General features: G+C 36.4%; 1 protein-coding gene across 2 annotated transcripts in view; it reads left to right on the plus strand.

Moving 5' to 3' along the window:
* The window catches only part of Syt1 (synaptotagmin 1), a 425,848-nt gene that overhangs the window by 11,568 nt on the left and 391,842 nt on the right, over positions 1-22,438 (plus strand). The window lies entirely within an intron of this gene.

Here is a 22,438-nt window from a genome sequence, read left to right on the forward strand (position 1 = left end):
TGTACATAAGTATGTCCCTTTACAGTCTCACACTTGCTATTTAATTTTTATTTTTACCTAGTTAATAAAATATATGCTGGTCACTACTAATTAAAATAACACTACCACACACACACACACACACACACACACACACACACACACACAAACGCACATTATGGCTGCAGGTGCTTGAAGGTCAGAAGAGAGAATCCAATTGCCTGAACTGGTGTTAAAGGCCACCTTATGTGAATGCTGGGAACTGAACTTGGGTCCATTTCATCACAGTGTGTTCTGTTAAGCCATACTTCCAGCCTAATAAACCAGATTTTAAAACACTTCTTTAAGTGTATTATATATTCTCAATAAATAGCAATGCATCTTAAATATCTTTAGCATATGACCACAGTGCAAATGATAGTAATTTGCAGTGGTAACATATTTTAATAGGTTAAGTATACAAATATGAAATATACTAAGAGAATCCTTGGTCAAGGTAATAGTAATTTTGCGTGAATTTTCATGTATTTTGTTTTTCTTTCTAATGTCCGCAGTCCATCTGGGACCACTTCCCAACAAGTGTCGTTGTGCTCTCTTATGAGAAATCCAGCTGAGAGCTGTAAGCTACCTTTTGTGGAAACAGAGTCAGCACATTAAACTCCTTTTTCCCATTATGTATAAACTTGTAGAGAAAGCTTACACAGAAGAACTGATTCTTTCCCTTTAAAGCATTGATGGGAAAATTTGTCTATGAAACAAACAGGCAAGACTGAGCAAAAGCATTTAGAATTTTAAATATTAATGAAAATCGTTAACATGGTCTACAGGCCCCTTGTGACATCCTGGCCTAGAATCACTACATCATTTATTACTCTTAAGACTTTCCTGCTGTTCATCCTCCGTGAACATTTTCGATCTCCCACCATGTCTACCTTATATGGCATCCATTCTGTATAATTCAGTTTAAATATGTGTTCCTCAAATAAAATTTCTTATCCTCTCTCTTTAGCTCAAAGATTATGTAATATACTTGAATTTTTCTAGCACCGCATTTATCTATTTTTTTAATAATTATCTTTTTATATGACCATCTACATGTTAGTTAATGGGCCTACTAGGTTTAGAGAATGTGTTTAATTCATGTTTATCTTCCCAAGCAAATAAAGAGTACTTGTCCTCAAATACATACTCTCAAACCCTGTTATATCTTTTTGAACAGGGAAAAAAAAAAGGTTAGTTTTTCTAAAGTAGGCATTAAAAACTAGGCAGCTTCTAGTTATTTCTAAGGTAAGCTGGGTTCTTTCATTGATCATTATAGTGTAGAAGAGAGGGTATTCTTGAGATCTAGAATGACAGAAAAAAATACAGACAAAAGCAAATCCGAACCAACAAACAAAAATATAAGTAGCCGGAACTCAGTACCTACCTTCAAAGGAAGTGAAGGTTAGGGCAGGAGAGAAAGCAGACAGAGGAAAGGGGAAACAAACAAACAAACAAACAAACTACTACCTGTGGGTCACCTCTGCCCAGAGGCTATTTTAAAGCGATTTCTCTTTAACTCAAGCTTGATTCATCCTGAGGCATGTGATCTGATGATCTCTTTATGCAGATTCTACCTCCCATTAATTTCCCGTAGCATTCTGTATTTACTATATCACTTGCGTTTTGGCATTATGTATTTATTTATCAAACACTGTGAGAAGCCACTAGAAGCAGAAACTACCAGATATGAGGCTTAATCTATGCCCCATGTTTTCTTCTGTAGTGTCCATTATAATACTTGGTTTATGGATAGGTGTTTCAGGAATGTTCCCTGGTGGTCATTACCAAGAATCCACTCACATGCTCACCCACACCCATGTACATGCAATGTACCCACAGACACACTAAACAAATAAGTAACTGTAATGAAATATTTTAAATTAAAAAGAAATTTTTGTTAGGGAGTGTCTGGAAGTAGAACTCAATGGAATGTCTGCCTGGCATCACATGACGTTGGATTCATTCCCAGTCCTGAATACACTGCTGCATACCTGGAAACATACTACACCAAAGGTATAGGCAGGAGAATTAGTTCCTGATCATCCTCAGCTGCATAAGGGGTTCAAGACCAAGAAGGTAAGAAAAAGACACTTGCTGAAAGAATGAAGGATGCATCAAAGGACAAGGGGATATATTCACTTTGAACCAATGTTTTCTCTGTACCCTCTGTTGTAGACTAATAGATTCCCCTCTGTGGTGAATAAAGAAAACAAAATACCTAGTTAGACATCTCTGATGTAATATAAACATTCATGGTTAAAATGGATCATTTCACAGTGACTCTGTCATGCTTCAATACAAGTTCAAAATCTGTATGAATGTTGCTACTATAGGTAATCACTAAGACAGAGATTTTAGACCTGTTAAATGACTCTTTATAACTGTACATTTTTAGCTAAACATGGAGCATGGAGGCTCCTGACTGTAATCATGGCTACTTAGTAGCCTGAGGGAGGAGGCTCCCAATATGAAGCTCTACCTGGGCAGCTCAGTGAGACTCTATTTCAGAAAACAGATATTCCAAAGAATATCTTAGGGTTGTAGCTTAGTGGTAGGGCACTGGTCCACTACACATAAGGTCCAGGGTTCAGTTCCAAGTGCTATAGCAGAAAGCACTTTTCATATTTCCCCCTGAAATAGCAAGGGTTTGCAAACATGGTGTGTTAGAATCCTTTGAGCAGACTCTGAAAACTTTTTTATACTTTGGAAACCCTAAGTATAATTTGTTTGACAAATGTTGGGTACTTAGTTGGTTTTAAAGTACTTTGTTACAGATTCCTATGTAATAGATGAGGATACTAATGAGACTAAATTTAGTCGAAGGAATTTTGAGGAAGGATATAGCGATAGGCTCTAAATACATGTTAAATTTTTAACTTAGATTCTTCCCCAATTATTTTGATCATAGCATCACAGATTTCTTTTTTTCCTTGTTTGTTTCTTTTCTTTGTGATGGGACAGTCTGTGATCTTATATCCTCCGGGTGTGAAAACACAACTTCTAAATCGGTCTGAAAGCCAGATATTCTGGATAAGGACAAAAATCGAGAAACCGTTACAGAAATGAAAACAGATACTATTTTTAAGTGTTTCTGATTAGTTGATTTTTTTCATTTGAGAATAAGTAACTGTCAGAAGTCCCCGAGATACTGTATATAGTTCTCTATCTTTCTTCCAGCAATGCTACATTAAATCATGAAATTGAGTGAATGAAGAGTCCATGTTTACCACACTGATTCAGGCTGACCTTAAGATGCTGGATGGTTTCTGTATTGTTTCCAACCATACCTCAGATGCCCACTTTACAGGATACTGTGGGAATTTACTAGAGAAGCACTTCCTAAGCAAGCAGCTCTGGTGGATAATGCTGAGTGAATTATCCTTGGTTTTTTTTTTTTCCCATGCCTGTCTTACTCATTTTTAGTTTCCCTCTGAATCCTATACTTCATATATAGAAACCTTACTCAACTGACATTTGTTAGTCAAGTCTCCTCTGGCATCCAAGGTAAGATATGAATTCCTTTCTCTCTTCTGTTAATACTCTGTGCCAGTTTAGGGGATGGAAGAAGGATGCATGCTCAAACAGAACAGGCAAGCCAAGTCACAGATGAGTAAAAGCCTGAAGCAGAGACAGAATCAAGGTGGTCCAGTGCCTCCTGGCTGGCAGGAAAGCAGTGGTCATTGTGTCAGGTAGAGGGAACTGAGGAGCCCTGCCAAAGCCACACAGTCCTGCTGGGCATGTTGGCTTTTGTTATGATTGACATGCAGGGTGGGAAGCATGGTAGATTTTGAGTAGAACCCTAATGTTCTCCAACATAGAGTCTTGAAGGATCATTTAGGAAAGAGGATTCATATTAATACAGATGCTGGGGCTTGCCATGTATTAAGATGCTCCAATAAACCCCAGTGCTGCCACTCAAAAAAAAAAAAAAAAAAAAAAAAAGAAAAGAAAAGAAAAGAAAAGAAAAGGAAAGAAAAGAAAAGAAAAGAAAAGAAAAGAAAAGAAAAGAAAAGAAAAGAAAAGAAAAGAGAAGAGAAGAGGATTCAGTATCTCGAGCGGGGATAGAAACCAGGGAAGAATTTCCTCTTTGTTGTTTTGTGTTGAAGTGATACCCTTACAGATGCTTTCTCTGTGCATTTCTGAAGATTTCATAGCCTCTGGATTAACAAAGCAGTGAGCAACTCAGGCTGCTGATGTCTCAGAATGTCGTTTTCTTGTTTATATTAAGAGTGGAGCTAAACACCTCTCCTACGTGGTCCAATTTATAACACTGATTTGACTTGATTTTTAGCATGGTTTATGTGCTTTCTCCATCCATTTTTCAGCAAATGTGTTGCCTCTGGGCAAGTAGATCAAAATTGGCCTAACTTCTAGGCATCTGGAAGTGTGGCAGAAAAAAAAAGAAACTCACTTTTTGTTCTATGCCTGACAGATACTAAATATCTGATATCAGAAATAGACGCATTAAGACTTCATGAATTTAGAGTGAGAGGAATTGGTTCAGAAAGTGATCCCCCCCCCATAAAGCACTGATCTACTATTGCTTTACTTTTGGAAAATTATATCGTGGAAAAATACTTTTACTTTCCAATATACTTTTGCTCTCACCTTAAGCAAAAAGACATCTGTTTGTCCATACCCAATAGTATCACTCCACAGAAGGCTTATTTGGAAAGTTGCAAGATATTTGATACAATACTTTAAAATTAATGGTCACCTAGATGTTGCTTACTCTATTCGAATAGAATAGATGTTGCTTACTCTATTCGAAGACAACAACAAATTTGCAGTTAGAAGGTATCTAAGATCCTGGTATACGTAGAATCTGTACTACTTAGGCCATTCTCCAGATGTTTCCGCCAAACAATATTTATCCGTCGCCTAATGTAAAGTCAGCCTGCACTCAGGTGGTTAACTAGAAAGCTTTCTTCAAATGTCTTTGCTTTTTCTTCAGGGAAGTCATAATGCAGTTAAAGAGCTAGGAAAGACTCACAAAATATTTAGAGTTAAGGTATTTGAGTGTTTATAATCTATGCTTATCTTGTGATGGGCCTTGGATACCTCTATTCAGCAAAGTGAAAGGGGTTTAGAAGGAGTTTCCATTGGAGTCGAGGAGAACTCTTATGACATGTTTCTACCATGTGGTTATGTCATGTCCCTTATCTTCTCTGCCAAAACACGTATCAACAAATGTGAAAGCTTCATCATCCTTTCCTCTCAAACAATAGGTTTTACTGATGTTACTAAATGCATGTGTAGTGAGTGGTATGTGCATTTTTGAAACACTAAAATATTAATGCTACATGTATTCCTTTCTTTAACACAAAAAAATTAATGGGTTCTTCTTTTAAAGCAAATTGGTCTTTCTCAAATGTGGTAGTTCCTCTTGGTACAATGAAAACTATATAGACTGGAAATGTATTTATGTATTTAAAAGCAAATATGTATATGAAAGAAAAAAATTAAAAAGATGCTATGAATTTGAAAGAGAGCAAAGAGGGGTAGGATGGGTCTGTTTGAGAAGAGGAAGGTTATGTTAGGGTTGAATAATCACTGAATGGAGACCCCAGACTCAAATAGTATGCCCATTCAGAGAGCTTTTATTCTGCAGAAATTACTATCATTCAGGATCAACCACTCATCAAAATGGTGACCCAGAGGTGAGCTTGAAGGCTCACTTTAGGCAAATTAGGGGAGTTAAGGGAGGTAGATGACCTTTATCCTAATTGATTGGCTCTACCTCTAGGGTATGGGTACCTCTGTGACTGGACAGGGCTCTAGGGGGTCTTGTAAAATGTTTGCTGGGAGTCAAGTCTAGGGACTTTCTGGAACCATTGCTGCCTGCCTGACTATTCTTGCCTTAGGCCAGATGGTTGTGAAGTTCCTGTATGGCTGCATATAGGCTGTGGGTTTTCCTGGAACTGGTTTGTTCAGTTCTGGAAAACAGAAATGTAGGTCTGTTCCCCCAACCTGGCATCTCACAGCCTGTCACGGGGGTTGGCCTAGCTCGACCTTCTCTGGAAAGGGGCAAATGATGTAATTATATTGTGATCTCAAAACTGAAAGACACTATTAAAAATGGAATTGTGTCCATGCTAACAAGCATTACCCCACAAGTCAGCAGTGATTATGCTAACTTTTATGCTTTTGTTTTTCTGCCAAATTTTCTAATCTTTCATCTCTTGATTTCATCACCGATATTCCCAGTTCTCTTAGAATGCCTGATAGAATTAGTTTTATTAAACCAATAGAAAATTAGCTAACTATCTATGGTTAATGTCATATGCAAATATATAGTGAATTTTTACCTCACTCTGGGATGCTTATTAAGCATTAATTAAGTTATTTAAAATTATTTATTTACTTACTCATATTGTATCTTTGTGTGTATGTTTGTGTGTGTGTTTATGTATATGTATGTATGTATGTATATATGTATGTATGTAGACACACAGAGAACAGATTGATGGACTGAGTTCTCTCCTTCAGAACTATGCATTAGAACTAGACAGCACATGGTGTACTTCTTCCTCGTTATATAATATTCCCTTACACAATTGCACGGTTTTCTTGACTGCAGTCTCTTTGGGTTTCTCTCTCATGTCAGTACTGTCTCCCTCCATTCTACAAATCTCTTCTTGGATTTTTCCCTTTATCCATTTTTCTAATACTTCCAAATCTGTTGGCATTTCTACTAGCTCTCTGTTCTCTTTCCTCCTACTCAATTTAAAAGTTTCTTTATCTTCAATGCTTGTGTAAAAAGCAACCATCAGCTAGAGTGAAGCTAACATTATCCCTCCACACATTTTAGATATATTGGTTGTTTATGGATAATCAATTGTATTGATTCTTCATGTACTTATCTTCTCACCTATTTCATAACATTGCAAGCAGCACCAAGAGTTACTGTGGTTAGCTCATTGATTACCTTGCTTTGTTTTGTTTTCACAAACCAGATCATTAGGCACCAAATGGGTTCTTGATATTCACTGATTTCTGAAGATGTTGGCGTAGTTTTTGGAGGGGAAATGACAAATGTCTGATAACCACAAACATGTTGCAATTTTATGCTGTGAAAAATGCTTTCACGTATTTTTCTTCAGTTACTAGGACACCATTATGTATCATCATCTTCACATTTATATGAAAGCAGATTTAGAGTACCCTCATTATTCGATTCAGAAATGGAAAACCTAGTTACTGGCTTATGCAAGCATTCTGCTCACCAGCAGGCTTTCTGGGCTCACCATACATGTTATGTAAGGTAGCAGTTTATTCAAGAAAGTCTTGAATACAAGTTGGTGGATTGTAAAGTAGTAACAGTAAAATAGTAACTGTTGGGTATTTATTTCTATCTACAAGTCTCTTTTGAAAGCTTTGCAACTTGTAAAACTTCTTGGAACTTGTAGCATAAATGTAAGATGAAAGGAAACTTTGTCAGAGAGGCCCAAAGAAATCCATGACAGTTTGAGTTGTGCTCTGGAGGCAGGCCACACGTCACAGTTTTGGTGATACCCATTAAGTTGACTTTCATCAGCATCCCCTCCTCAAAGGCTGAGGGAAGTCCAGCAGGCTTACCCTGCCATGCATGGCCTTTCAAGAATGGCTTCTTGGATCTGCTAACCCAGTCCTGGGAGGTTTAAGTGCTGAGAATTATTCTACATCACATTTCTGTATGGAAAATATATTCAGGAGATTCTACAACATCTAAGATAACAATGAATACATTCACAGCTAGTTCATCTGTATATACAGATGCTTTTATTTATACTAATCTTGATTGTCTTTATTGTATTAGCTATTTTTCTGTGCTAGTCATTAAGCATCAAGGCAGGATACTTAGTTGTCCTTCCCGAGGAGTACTTGCTGAATATGATCCAAGAAGGATGATTCAAGTGGAATGATGTTTTGCATGGTTCAATAAGCAAAATGTGAACATTTATGTTAGCCTCTTTTCTTGGATTCACTGGTACGAAAATACCATATTTAAAAATCTACAATTATTTTCAAAAGTACAACTTTTGTCAGTAATCAAAATATAGTATGTATTGATTTTTGAATGTAAAACTCATTAAAAATTACATTAGTTACCAATAGCCCAAGGCTTAGCCATTGCAATTAAATGCCCAAAAAAGTGTTTTAACCCAGTCTTTAATAATATAGAATGTGGAAAATCTGATGACTGAAGTCATCAAATATTGTAACATATGCCTGTAATCTCAGCATTCAGAAGAGCAAAGCAAATGAATAATAAACGGAACCTGAGCCACTCACTAAGTTGGAAGTCAGGGTTAGGAATCTGTCTCAAAAATAGTCATTAGCCCAGAAGGCAAACGCTTGGCTCCGTTCCCTCTCCACATTGGCTTTAACATTGATGCTACCAGAGTTTTAGATTCAGACAGAGGGAAGACATGGTTTTGCTATAGAAAATAACATTTCAATGGTCTGACTTGGCATTCAATATAGTCATAAATGCATGGAGTGAAATAGGAAAGAAAGTGAAGCTTAACCCAGGATTCGTATGATACAAGTATGTATGTGACTTACCTGTGCATTCACCCAACTCACTTCTCTCCAGGAGAAACAGTTAGTGATGAATAACAGTGAGGGGAATTCATTCTGGAAGTTTCATAACACTGTAGGAATCACTGAATATGCATCCTAATATGAGTCACTTTGACAGTGAACTCCTGGCATACTTATGTCAAGGTTCTGAATTAGAAAAATAAGATATCCAATATTATGGTACTGCCAAGTGTGGTTATGTTAACTAAGTTTTCAGATGAGTTTATGAGCTCAGCTAATGAACTAGAAAGTCCAGAGTGTTTCCAGCTCTCTTTGTGACTCTAGTCACTGTAACCAGTATGCATAGACATAGGAACTAGGCTGGGCAGTTACAGTTCCTGAGAATTTATAAACAATGTATTAACAGCAACAGAGAGAAGAGCCACCATTTTTGTTCCTTCTTTACCTTTACAAATCCTAGTTCTAGTCTTAATCTATTTTTATTGGCCTGTAACAGACTTGCTGAGGTGGTTAATAGATACTAAGTGCATAGTTGTCTAACACTGAAAAAGATAAGTTATGGAGAATCTAAGACAATTTCTCTTCCTGCACTTACATCCAAACCCAGGGTCTTATGCATAAAAGGTATATAATGCCACTGAGCTATGCCATCATCTTAACAGTAATATTTTCAGACTGGTCTCTTTTTAAACCCCTATGGTATGTAAAACTTGAATCAATGTTAAATGTAACTTTCGAAACCAGTTCATGTCAGCATATTTTTTCCATTTGTACTGAGGAAAATGTCTAAGTAGTAACATTTGCTGGCTACTCAAAAAACTTAAAAGCATCAGACAGATATTATTAAGTCATTGCTATTAGAAGATAGTGGCAATAATTCCAAGGCTTTTGTCTAGATAAAATTTAATGCAAGTCCTGTTAAAATTGGTACAGTGAGTGTCGATGTATGACTGGAATTAATGTCTCATAAGTAAGTATACAGTCTAAAGGGACAGAGAGATTTAAGACTGGAAGTCATCTCATATTGCATGGATAAACCAAGAAATACACACCAGGAGACATAGTTAGACATAAGTTTAATTGTATTTTTATAAACTTTAGCACATGTTCTTGCTATTGCCAAGACAATGAAAAGGGTTTCCTGTCAGTTTCTCCTCTGAAACTCAGCCTGTAGCCTTTCTCTTGAAGAGCCTTTCCAGAGATGTGAGCAAACAATGTTAGCAATGGAGACTCCTTTCATAAAAGGGCAGAGATATATTCCACAGTTGGCAATGGTACAACACTCTTCCCACCCACCATGGCGTACGTATTGCTTTTGATATGCTGGTTTTTGAAAATGGTCCCCAGACCTGTGAAATATCAGGAGATCCAACACCTGGACCAATGTCCGAAGCGTCTGTATTCTGACTTGAAATTTTCTTCACAAATATTCTAGGCCTTTCCAAATTCTCCTCCTTTTTGATGTTATGGTCTCTTTGCAGCACTTTGGATATATCTTTCTTATTATGCATCTGAGCTTTGGCTTGTTTTTATTTGTGCATATTTTTGAGACAGTCTCTCTTCTTTATTTTTTTTTTACTTTTTTTTTCCAATTTTTATTAGGTATTTACTTCATTTATATTTTAAATGCTATCCCCAAAGTTCCCTATACCCTCTCGCCCCACTCCCCTACCCACCCACTCCCCCTTCTTGGCCCTGGTCTTCCCCTGTACTGGGTCATATAAAGTTTGCAAGACTAAGGGGCCTGTCTTCCCAATGATGNCNGANTAGGCCATCNTCTGCTANNTATGCANCTAGAGACACGAGCTCTGGGGTTGCTGGTTAGTTCATACTGTTGTTCCACCTATAGGGTTCCATCTATAGGGTTGCAGACCCCTTCAGTTCCTTGGGTATTTTCTCTAGCTCCTCCATTGGGGGCCCTGTGTTCCATCCAATAGCTGACTGTGAGCATCCACTTCTGTGTTTGCCAGGTGAGACAGTCTCTCTTCTTAGCCCAGGCTGATCTTTAATTTATTGTGTAGCTGAGAAGGTCCTCGAATGCCTGACACTCCGCCTGCGTCTGCCTCCCACTTTCTGGGATTATGGGTGTATGCCACAATGCTCATCTTAATCTTATTACTTATTCATAATTGTGACTTTTAATTAGTCTTCTCCATCAAGAAAATTTCAGTAGCAACTGCTCTCATCCTACAGTTATCCTGGAAGAAGCTTCCCCCCAAGGCTCATGCATTCCTAGCTATGTGACATGGAGTCCCTAACCTTCTTCCTCACGCAGAGCATGAGTTTCTTCACTGGCAAATGAACATCAAAACAATATTATTTGCTACCGAGACTTGTCAGAATTTAATAAGACAGCACCTATTAAATGGTTATCAGAGAGCCAACAATAGTAAGAACTAATTATGAGCTAGTCATTAATATAACAGCATTCAATGCCAGACAAGGGAAAATAAATACACTCGAGCTCAGTTGCATGCAGAATTGAAGTTGAATTCTAGGGAACTGGAAAGATGACACATAATGCTATAACCAAGTTGCTGAATAAGCATGAGACCCTGAGTTCAGATCTCCAAACTACATTTTTAAAAGCCAGGCTTGCTGCTGCTGTGCATCTGTTATAATCCTAGCTCTTGGGAGACAGAAACAGGGTCTAGGGCTTGCTGGCCAGTTACCCCAGCCTACGTGGGGAGTTCTGTGCTGAGGGTTGGGGCCCTTGGACAGATGTTGTTTAGAGCCCAACTTTAGTAATGAAGATAGTTAGTCTGAACTGTATGAATGAATGAGTTTGTCTCTAGAAATTCAACTCTACCTCTCAGAAAGTCCCTCGGTTAATCTTTTTTTTCCCTAAGTATTTAGGGTGGTATTGATACAGCACAGCTCCTTTTTGTGCACTCTGGTGCACTGAGAATGTTATGGTTCTTTTCTGTACATTTTCTTGCTTGCTTGCACTCTACAAAAAGAACTGGCTATTTCCACCATTGCCCTTAACAATGAATATATGGTGTTCTCACTAACATTACAAGAAAAACACACTGAAAATACACTTACGAGAGAAGATGTATATTATAAACAACCAGAACAATGCCTTTGGGCATATGACATATGGTAATATTGTAGTTACTATTTTGTGTTAAATAAAGAATATGAGGTCTGTGAACAAAAGTAATTTTATTATAAAATATTTACTTGTAACTACTCCAGTTTAACCTGAATGCTGTTCTTTATAAGACAATAAATAAACATCTTGTGAAACTTAAAATTATGAGCTTAATTGGAAATAACTCAGACATCCACCTCAGGAGAGAAAAATATCTTCCACTAGTGTAGTCTCAGGTAAATTCAGAAGTTAAGACTTAATGGTATTTCCACTGAGTGCTTATAATAAACATATGGAAGACAACTTTTTTCTTAAAATAATTTAACAAATATTCCTTAAGATATTAAAATGTACAAAGAAAGCTTCAGAATTATCCTACTTCTTGATGAATACGAAGAAAGATAAAAGCAGTAATGCTTCATTTACTGTTTGGTAATTTTAAAAGAATATTAAGGAAATTTAAATTCAACCTACAAAACATGCTCTTCCTCTGTGAAATTAGTTCATGTTACCAAAAAATCTTCATTTACAAATTTATTGTTCTTCTATCTTAAACTCTTAAATCATCCACAAGTCCCTTCGTTGTATACTTATTAAACATATGAATACATTCACAGTTCACTGTAGGCAAATGTTTTCAAGATCCATTTTACTTCAAACTTGCACTTGTTACACATAGTTTATATAAATAACCAACAAACATTTTATTTAAGTGCTTAACACCATCATGAATAAATTAATATATGATGCATGGCAGCCATTTTACTTTTTTAAATATGTAATTTGAATAATATTCAGGACTATATATTCTTAACATGCATCAAATACCATTATACTCCTAGTGATGTTTTAGCTGAAAAAAAAGTTACGTTTTTCTCAGTTCAGAGGTACCAACATAAGACTGTATTTATTAGTAATGAGAGTCCTTTGAATAACTGTATTAGTTATTGTTCTTGTTTCTGTGATAAAATATCTTGACAGAAGCAACTATTATAGAGAAAGAGTTTGTTTTACAGGACAGTTCAAGGGTGCAGTCCATCATGTTAGGCAAATCCTGAAGGGGGATTTTGAGGCAGAAGATCCTATTGTATCCACAGTCTGGAAGAAGAGAATAATAACTGTTCTTGATCAGCTTGCTTCCCCAGGTTTATGTTGTCCAATACCCAGGCCTATGAGAATTCTGTCCATAGACAAAGTAAGTCCTCAAACTTAAATATATCCAGTCAACAAAATCCTTGGCCAGCATGCCAACAAGCAAGTGATCTAGCTAAATCCTTCACAGATGTACACAGACGTTTCTTTCTTTCATGGTTGAGCCTTGATCCTGTGAATATGATAATCAGCATTAATTAGTAGTTACATGGTTGGTTTTGTTTTGTTCTCCATTTGTAGTGTTTATGTGAAAGGCTTGGGTACTATACAAATCAGGAAGTGGGTATCTTCATTATTTGATTAAACTTTGCAAGCCTTAAACTAAAAACAGCAACCTGTAATGTTTATGTAGACACACAGGCATGGTATATCCTGATCCTTTAAAAAGGAATCCAAATGATAACTGAACATCTATTCAAGTTACATCCCAGACACTGATAATCTCAGTTACTGTCCAGCCAGTCTCTACAACTTATTACGCACCTAGTCAGTCTCTGTGTTAGGACACTGTGTGTGTGTGTGTGTGTGTGTGTGTGTGTGTGTGTGTGTGTGTGTGTGTACATAAATATGTATCAACTCCAGCTCTTCCACAATTAGCACTGACCTATTAATAAGTAAAGATAGACTTCAAATTTGAAACTTGTAAGTATTCTTTTTCCACCTGGAAGTACTACTATGGTTTTTGTTACCCAGGGGATGATGCCATGCCTAGCCTTTAGTGTCCTTTTATGTTGTATTAAGTAGATAGTGTGACCACAAATCTTTTTCCAGGGCAGACCTGAAATCATCAAGGTGGAATGTGAGCCCGTGTGGAGGCCTCTCAAGGCTCCTGCATAGTCTTCCTCATTTACTCCTCTAGAAGACATTCCAAACCGAAAAGCCTTGCATTACCAGCCAGCATTCCTAAGGCATCCATAATACTTGGATGTCAATTGACCATAGTTTATAAATATTTCCCCTGTGTGGCAACGTGTTCCTGTATTTTGCCCTCAAAACCGTAGTGCTCAGCAGATTATTTGATCTGGTCTCATCTTTCTCGTCTGTGAAATTGAAATAAGCCATGTATTGCTTCATAGCCTTGTTGGGAGATTAGAAGTACTTTAGTAATTACCAGTATTCTTGGGGAAAGGCCTAACAGAAACACCGTTATTGGTTTTCTTTATCATCTTATCTCTTGAGAAATCCTGGAGCAAGCTAAAATAGTTCAATTGGAAATGGTGGGTTTTTTTTTAAAATGTTCATTCCTTTATGTTTGCCTTCCATTTTATTTTTGTTTGTTTCATCACTGTGTCAAAGACTGACAAACAAACATAATCTCTTTTCTGAAAACTTCCTCAGCTCTCTGTTCTGCCCAGAGTCACAGAAAGTAGGATCTGAATGGCTTTAATCCAGTTTGTCTTAGTAATAGACCCACAGTCCATCAAGAAACAAATGCCATTCTATGGCTCTAGTTAAACAGAATTCATGATTGTTTTTCCCCTCGGGACCACATTGCAACCTCAGCCGACAATGGCAGGCAGCCAGCGGGCTCTGCCAGCTGGCTCACTGCTGTTCCCTGGGTTTTGGAGAACAGAAGCATGGATATTTTTGATCCTGCGGGCGAATTCAAGCATGATTTACAAAGAAAAAGCAAAACTTTGACAGTGATTTCGTATGGAGGGGAAATAGGATTTTAACATCACGTATTACCATCATTGCTTAGCAACTGCCTCTTCAAGTGGACCCAGGCCAACTCTCAGTTAACCTGGCCATTTACAAAAGATCATCTTTTCCAAGAGTTGATTCCAAGTCTGTGAGGATCTACAATGATATGACTTCTAATACTGCAATATTTTGTTCACCTTGCTTTAATCCATCTCCATGATGGACTACAATATTCCTAGAATTGACTTGACCTTGCTCTCATTGATTATTGATGACTTTGACTTAGCCAGTTCTTCTGCAATACTGTTTTTTTTTTTAAAAAAAATAATAACCAGCATAAAAATCTCTTGTTCACTGTATAGAACCACTTTCAAATAAGACATAAGATTAAAAGTTATCATTGAACCCTTTTAATAGTGGAGATTACCGGTATGTTTCTTTTTAGTGTCCTTCTTGTAGGGGACTTGATCTTGTCAGTGTACACTGTTGAAACTTGAATAGTGACTGTCACAGAGCAAAAAAACATTCAAGACAGTATATAATGTGGTGCGGAAACATAAACATCTAAGCAATACAGAACGACAGTTAGAAGAATTGCAATCAATAAGGAACTACAAAGTGGGCAAAAATGCATTTTCAGAAATCTGTATGATATTGTCTATACATAATTTTATTTTTTAAATCAATACTAGGTTTAATCAGAATTTAAATCTTGAAGGTAGATATCATCTACGTTGACTGTAGGGTTTTAAACTGTATTGTGACATGTTAATATTTTCCCTTTTAGATAATTTAGTGTGTATGTGTGTGTGCATATGAGTGTGTGTGTACATCTTATTTAAGAAGTTTTTTCCTTGTAACTTTAATGTCTATCTTAAAAATATTAAGTTCTTTGTTTAATATATAATATTAATATAATTGGTCTTTTTATGAGATTTTTAAGGCTTCTGATATACTTACTATGCTTTATATTTTAGTATTATTTTAGTGAAACAACAGAATAATTCTTATTAACTTTATTTTCTTTTATTTGTTCCTGCAGACAGAACTAGAACTTATGTATGTTGGGTAAGCTCCCTGCCATTAAGCTATATCACAAAATCTTCCCAAGCAATTTTATCAATGAATAACTTTATAGATAAGATAGATGATTTTCCAATATAAAGACCCTTTCCAGAAACTGCCCCACCCAGGGCTCCATCCCATAATCAGCCACCAAACGCAGACACTATTGCATACACCAGCAAGATTTTGCTGAAAGGACCCTGATATAGCTGTCTCTTGTGAGGCTATGCCAGTGCCTGGCAAACACAGAAGTGGATGCTCACAGTCAGCTATCGGATGGAACACAGGGCCCCCAATAGAGGAGCTAGAGAAAGTACCCAAGGAGCTGAAGGTGTCTGCAACCCTATAGGTGGAACAAAAATATGAACTAACCAGTACCCCCAGAGCTCGTGTCTAGCTGCATGTGTAGCAGAAGATGGCCTAATCGGCCATCATTGGGAAGAGAGGCCCCTTGGTCTTGCAAATTTTATATGACCCAGCACAAGGCAAGGCCTGGGCCAAGTAGTAGGAGAGGGTGGGTAGGGGAGCAGGAGGGGAGGGTATGGAGGACTTTGGGGATATCATTTGAAATGTAAATGAAGTAAATACCTAATAAAAATTGGAAAAAAAACCTTTGAAGAGAATTCATTGTCTTGGTTCTGAAATTGAGTGTGCCTCCTAGTTCTTTAAATGTAAGGTAATGTTTGAAACACAAGCTAAGAATTATATGAGAAAGCAGTTCCTTAATATAGATTTAAAATAGCATCATTTTCAGCGTCAAAAGCAAGACCAAACACATATTAATCAAGTAGGCAGTTATGAAAGTTGCTAATAGATACATGCTTGCAAATGACTAAGAAGGCTGGACTTAAGACAGTTGTGATTCCATAGTTTCCTGGAAAGATACCTATGTTCATGGGGATAAATCACTGAAAATATGTTTATATATTTTTTTATTTAACAAATGTTTAAATTTGGTTGTATTTCTCTCTTCTGTTACTAAGACTGGATTTATAAGCCAACTATATATTTATAAGCACCTATTCTCCTGGAACTTACATTCATGAGAAGACAGATAATATTAATACTTAAATAGATGTGGTAAAATCAGCTGGATTAGTCTGTGAAAAGGAAAAACAGATTGGCTAGAGAATGACACGGTGCAGAAATTAAATTTAGATCAGAGTCCAGGGAGTCATCATTGTGGAAACACAGCAATTGGAAGATTTCATGTCCTGCTCTCAATGAAGTGAGTTCTAAAGGTCCCAAGAGTGATATGATCATAGGGTTATGGTGACGTTGGAAAGAAAGCAGGTTTGACTAGAACTGTGGCATGTGCCAGGGAGTGGTGGTGGTTGCAGGTCTTTAATCCCAGCACTCAGGAGGCAGAGGCAGACATACCTCTGAGTTCGAGGTCAGCCGGTCTGCAGAGCAATTTCCAGACAGCCAGGACTATGTAGAACTGTGTCATTAGATTAATGTGCAGAGAACAGGTACACATGTTGTATTCCTTCTTTAGTTCTTGTAGACAAAGAAAAGCAGACTGGACACTAAGTGAAATGGAGAATTGCAAACCACCTAGAGGCAGGATGTTACTTACATTTTAGAAAGCCCAACTGTGAAAAAAAAAACTTAATTGTTCTATTATTCTTATAGTAATGTGAATTTTGGTCTTTGTTGGTGATGCAGTCCTGTCTCTTAATTTAAATACTCGACACTGTCAAATGTGCATACAATTTTAATGGGTTTTTTGAGAACACTAGTAGGCAATTAAAATCACTTGACATAATATTTTCTTTTTCATTCCATTTCATGAATGCAATTTTAAGTTCCTTTATGAGATATTTCTATTAAACAATACCTAACTTTTTGCTCCGTGTCTTTTCTACACAAAACTTCTCATGATATTTTAAAGGTGTGTATATATGCTTCTCTATCTAATTGAATTGCTATTAATCCACTACTTCTAGAAAAGCATAGTCATGAAGATTTTCTTTTAGATTCAAGCATCTATTGCATCGTGGATATTTTTATGAAGATAAAGTTAAATGTTTTCTAGAAACATTAATTTAAAATTAAATGTGGGCCTCCTAGAAGAAATTTTTGCTGAAACAAGAGCAGTCATCTATGATTGATGAAGATTAGTGTCGATTACTGAGAATCTGAGATTTTACTTTGGTATGGTATTTTTCCTTTTTCTTCATTTTCTAGACATGAATATCTGCCAAGTAAACACTATATTTAAACCCCTGAGAAGTTCAAACGAGATTGGAGACAGCAAAGGGAGTTCTTTTATATTTCAATATCCTCTGTAATTAACATTTCTGTCCCAGTATTAAGAAAACTAAGCTTTGCCTGCTTTTGATTTTCATGTCAGTGGTTGAGGCCATTATTATTTGTGTGAAAGGACAATCTAGCTGTTAATAGTAACACAAGTGTAAATTGGAGAGTAATTGGAAGAGATAATTTGTTGTTATGAAAACATGTCCAAATATTTGTTCATGTAGTTGTCAAAAAAATGGTGACTGTAAGGCCAAGCAATGTTCCTCCCAGGCACCCACTGTGTTTAGGCTTGCCCTCCACATAGCCATATGATCAAAATGTATCACATGTTATTTAAAATGGAGCACACTCTTAGTAGAAGAAATATGGGTGGGCCCTCCTAAGCAATTTCTTCCTTGAGAGCATCTGAATGCTTTGCCAGCTCTCTGTTCCCTGTGACCATTTACGATGCTTAAGTCTGAATATTATGTGTATGATAGTAGCCACTGGTTCTAAAAATGAAAATACATATGTTTAGACAGATTTTTAAAGTTTCAATTAAAGGCAAGCTCAACAAATGGAGTGCATCTCAGGGCATCTCCATTTATTCTGTACAAGAAAAATACTATGTAGAGTTTTATGTACACATCCTCTAGTGTATGTAGTTCTTATAGACCAGTGGTTCTCAGTCTGTAGGTTGAGACACCAAAGGTGTTGCATATCAGATATCATGCATATCATATATCTACATTACAATTCAGAACAGTAGCAAAATTAAAGATACAAAGTAGCAACAAATAATATATTGGTTGGAGGGTGGTCACCACAACATGAAGAACTGTATTAAGATGTTGATGCACCATTAGGAAGGTGGAGAACCATTGTTAAGGACAATAAAATAAGACTTAAGCTATAGCTTGGTGGTAGAACCCTAGCTTGTATGATCTAGGTCCTAGATTTGATCCCAACATTACAAAAATAGTAGGTAATATCATGTTGTAGAATGATTAAATTATGGAATAATGGAAATAAATTATTGGTTATAATAAGTATTACTAAATAATATCCTTTAAAAATATCAAGAATTTTGTGGTTTTTTTCCCCTAAAACTTGTTTTTCTGGGTACTGTAAGATCATCAGTTGGGACAGAATAAATCTGCTGAATAGAGATATACTCAATTGCATTGAAGATAGGTAAGAAATTATTTTCCATTTATGTGTCTATATTCATTTTACTCATAAAATAAAAAGTAACTAGATTGTTGCCCATTCCAGTAGTAATAAAATCCCAACCTCCTAGAAAGTCAGCAGCCACGAAATGGAGTCTACTCTGAAAGACATTATCTGGTGTTTTGAATTTCAGATGGACATACCTGATACACTGGTTTTGAAAGGCATCTGAGGGTATATGTGATCAAGCAGAGACTATCAACTGGGATCTCATTCTCCAGACTCAGCTTACAGCTTCTGAGTGCTAACTCAGAAGGTCAGCTCTATTTGGCCACAGTTGTACAGAGTGAATTCTGTACAGTTCTAAACTCGGAATACTGACAAAAGTCATTTGTATTGTATCTGATAGGAAATCAGTATCTATGTTCAAAACTGCAGTTAAAAATTTTAACTGTCAAATTTGAACTCTGCCTTCAAAGTAAAATTTTGGTGCTCTTCGATTGTTTTATTTTTAAAAAGCAACTTCTAAAAACTCTATACTTTATTTTGATATAAATTCATGCAAATGCAATGAACTTTAAAGCCACACCCCTTTCTGTCCTAGAGACTGGTTTTCACTCTGGAGCCCAGGCTGCCTGCGTAGTCTATCCTAGCTAGCCCAAGCCATTCTGGGATCTGTCTGTCTCAATCTCAAATCTGTATGTATTGACAAAAGTAATGACTATAATATCCTAACAGCTTCTAATATCATTTAATTAAATGTTTTAGAATAGTCTAGAATAGTTTAGGATTTATACACTAATTTCCAATAATTTTGAATTGACTAATAGCCTCTTCTGTCATATATACATTCATTTAGCTAAAAAAAAAAAAGTATAGCATAGTTATATGGTGGTTAATATAAATATGTGCAGAATTTTGTTTTCAGGTCTGAAGAGGTGACTTAGCAATTAAGAGCACATGCTACCCTTCTGATGGACTAGTCTTCCTTTTCCAGCATCTACATAGTGTCTCACTACAGTCTATAACTCCAGTTCTGAGAGAGTCACTGCCTTTTTCTGGATTTTGTGGCCATCAGGCATGCATGTGGTTCACAACTACATATGTAAACAAAACAGGTATACACCTAAAAGATCTCAGCTATATATTTCTTTTAAAAAATTGTTTCTACCCTTTAAGCTGGCATTGGTAATATTATACCATTCATACATGAAAGTTCATAGTGTCACCCATTACAGTCCTTAGAACTACGCTGTATAAAACATGATTTATCTGATTGAATCAGATAACTAGTGTACTAAGTTAAACAAAAACAAAGATAAAAAGATTCTATATATATTACTACCTATTATAAGAGTATCAGATGAATACCCAATTAACATTTTGTTATATGCCAAGTAAGTTACTTTGTAGCGATATAGAACATGATAAATATTTGAGGAAAACTACAGATAATTCTGTGTGCTATCTTTGACCTTTTCAGAGATAATGTTTACCTGTATATATGTTTGTGAAATTGAGAATCAGTCATGATCTACATATGACTAAGCCAGAAGATAATTTTATATTTTGACATATATGCTCTGAGATATGAGAGTCACTCTTAGCCTGTTAAAATTTTTAACAAGTAATATTTGACTGTGTATTTCATAAGAAGCTACTCTGGTAAAATCATTGCCCTGGCTCTAAGGATAGATAGCATGGTTGGTGTTGTTCTGTTTCAGTCAATAAAACACAAACCTAGACATATTTGGGGAAAGAGAATCTTAAGTGAGAAACATGTCTCCTTAGGACTAACCTGTAACCAAGTCTGTGGGGTATTGTTTTGATTTATAATTGATACCTACTGTAGGCAATGCCACTCTCGGGCACATGGCCGAGTGCCATAAAAGAGCAGGTTTAGAGAGCCATATGGAGCAAGCTGGTAAGCAGGGTACCTCCATGACTTCAGCTTCAGTCCCTTCCCCGAGCTTCCTGCCTCCAGGTTCCACTGTGACTTAGCCTCAGTGATAGCCTGTGAACCGGAGCTGAAAGAGAAAAATAAGCCCTTTCCTTCACAAGCTCCTTTGGTCCTGGTTTGTTCTCATAGCTATAGGAACCTGACTAAGCCATGACATCGAGAGCAGCATGCCCCATGTGCCCCAGCTGTCAGCGTCACTTCTCTGTAACTCTGCCCAGAGTTGAAAAATGTTAATTTTAAATTTATCATTACACCCAAATCTGCATCAAACACAGAGGAGCTTTCTTTGCTTAGAAACTCTTTAAAAGAAAAGGCTGGAGGATATTTTGATTGATATTTGCAGGGAAAATATCAATATCCCCTGCTGAGAAGAAACAGAACACATTTGGTTTTATTTTATGAATAATGTTATGTGAACTGTAATCTTCAAAACATAAGAATGCACAAAGGCGTATACCTTTTGTCCTAAGAATACATTCTATGACTTGTCACGTCAGGTTTTATATGTAACTATTAGTATTATCACCTTGATTTAGTTAAACTGAGTTTAGAAACAATTTTATTACAACATTTTGATTCTTGAGAAGAATTAATTTGATTTCTTTTTAAAGACATTTGATGGGCTTTAATACAATTTCTAAATTCTTGGGTCATGGTGTTCATGATAGTCTCGAATCCTAGAACTGGAAGGGCAGAAGTTGAACAGAACAATCTGCCAACTTAGAAGTCTCTTAAATCTGACAGATTGTTTCTCAGTTCTTGCCTGAACAGATGAAACTCATTCTCTTCTATACTAATTAAAAATTAGTTTAAAAAGCATATGAGTATGCAATTAAAATTATGTAAATAGTTTTGGGGACACACCTGTAACCCAAGCACTTGGGAGGATGAATCAAGAGGGTCATAAAACTGAGGATAACTTGAGGTACCTAACAAAATCCTTCTCAAAAGCAAACGACAATCAAGCATGGTGTAACATATAACCTGCACATTGAATTGTAATGTGGAGCAAAAATATTTTAATTGTATGTGAAACAGGACCAAAGATGTATTCTTCATGACCCCTAACCCATGGGATACTTGTAGTTTATAAACACTAATAAAAGTTTCCTTCCCTGAACCAAGACAAAAATGCTAAATGTGACTTAGGAGTACTCCTTATTATTTAAAGGAATCTGAAGAAACTGAAGTACTATTTGAGCACGTGTTCATTCTAATGACTGGATAGAGAGACATGAGATAATTAAGAAATCTCTTATTTTACTTGTTCGTGTTCTAGCAAGCATGATTATGGATGCTGCTTCTTTCCAATACGAGGTTTGTTTAGTTTCACATATTAAACTCTTAAAATTTACTAAGATTTGTGTGTATGTGTGTCTGTGTGTATGTGTGTGTGGTTGTGTGTGTGGTTGTGTGTGTGTGTGTGTGTGTGTGAGAGAGAGAGAGAGAGAGAGAGAGAGAGAGAGAGAGATCACTACTCACAAATTCCTCATGATTGTCTTATAGCCACTTATTTGTATTTATATGCATAGCCAACAGATCAGGAAATACTGTAGAAAAAA

This window comes from Mus pahari, chromosome 9, assembly GCF_900095145.1.
Source record: "Mus pahari chromosome 9, PAHARI_EIJ_v1.1, whole genome shotgun sequence".
Classification (NCBI taxonomy): Eukaryota; Metazoa; Chordata; class Mammalia; order Rodentia; family Muridae; genus Mus; species Mus pahari.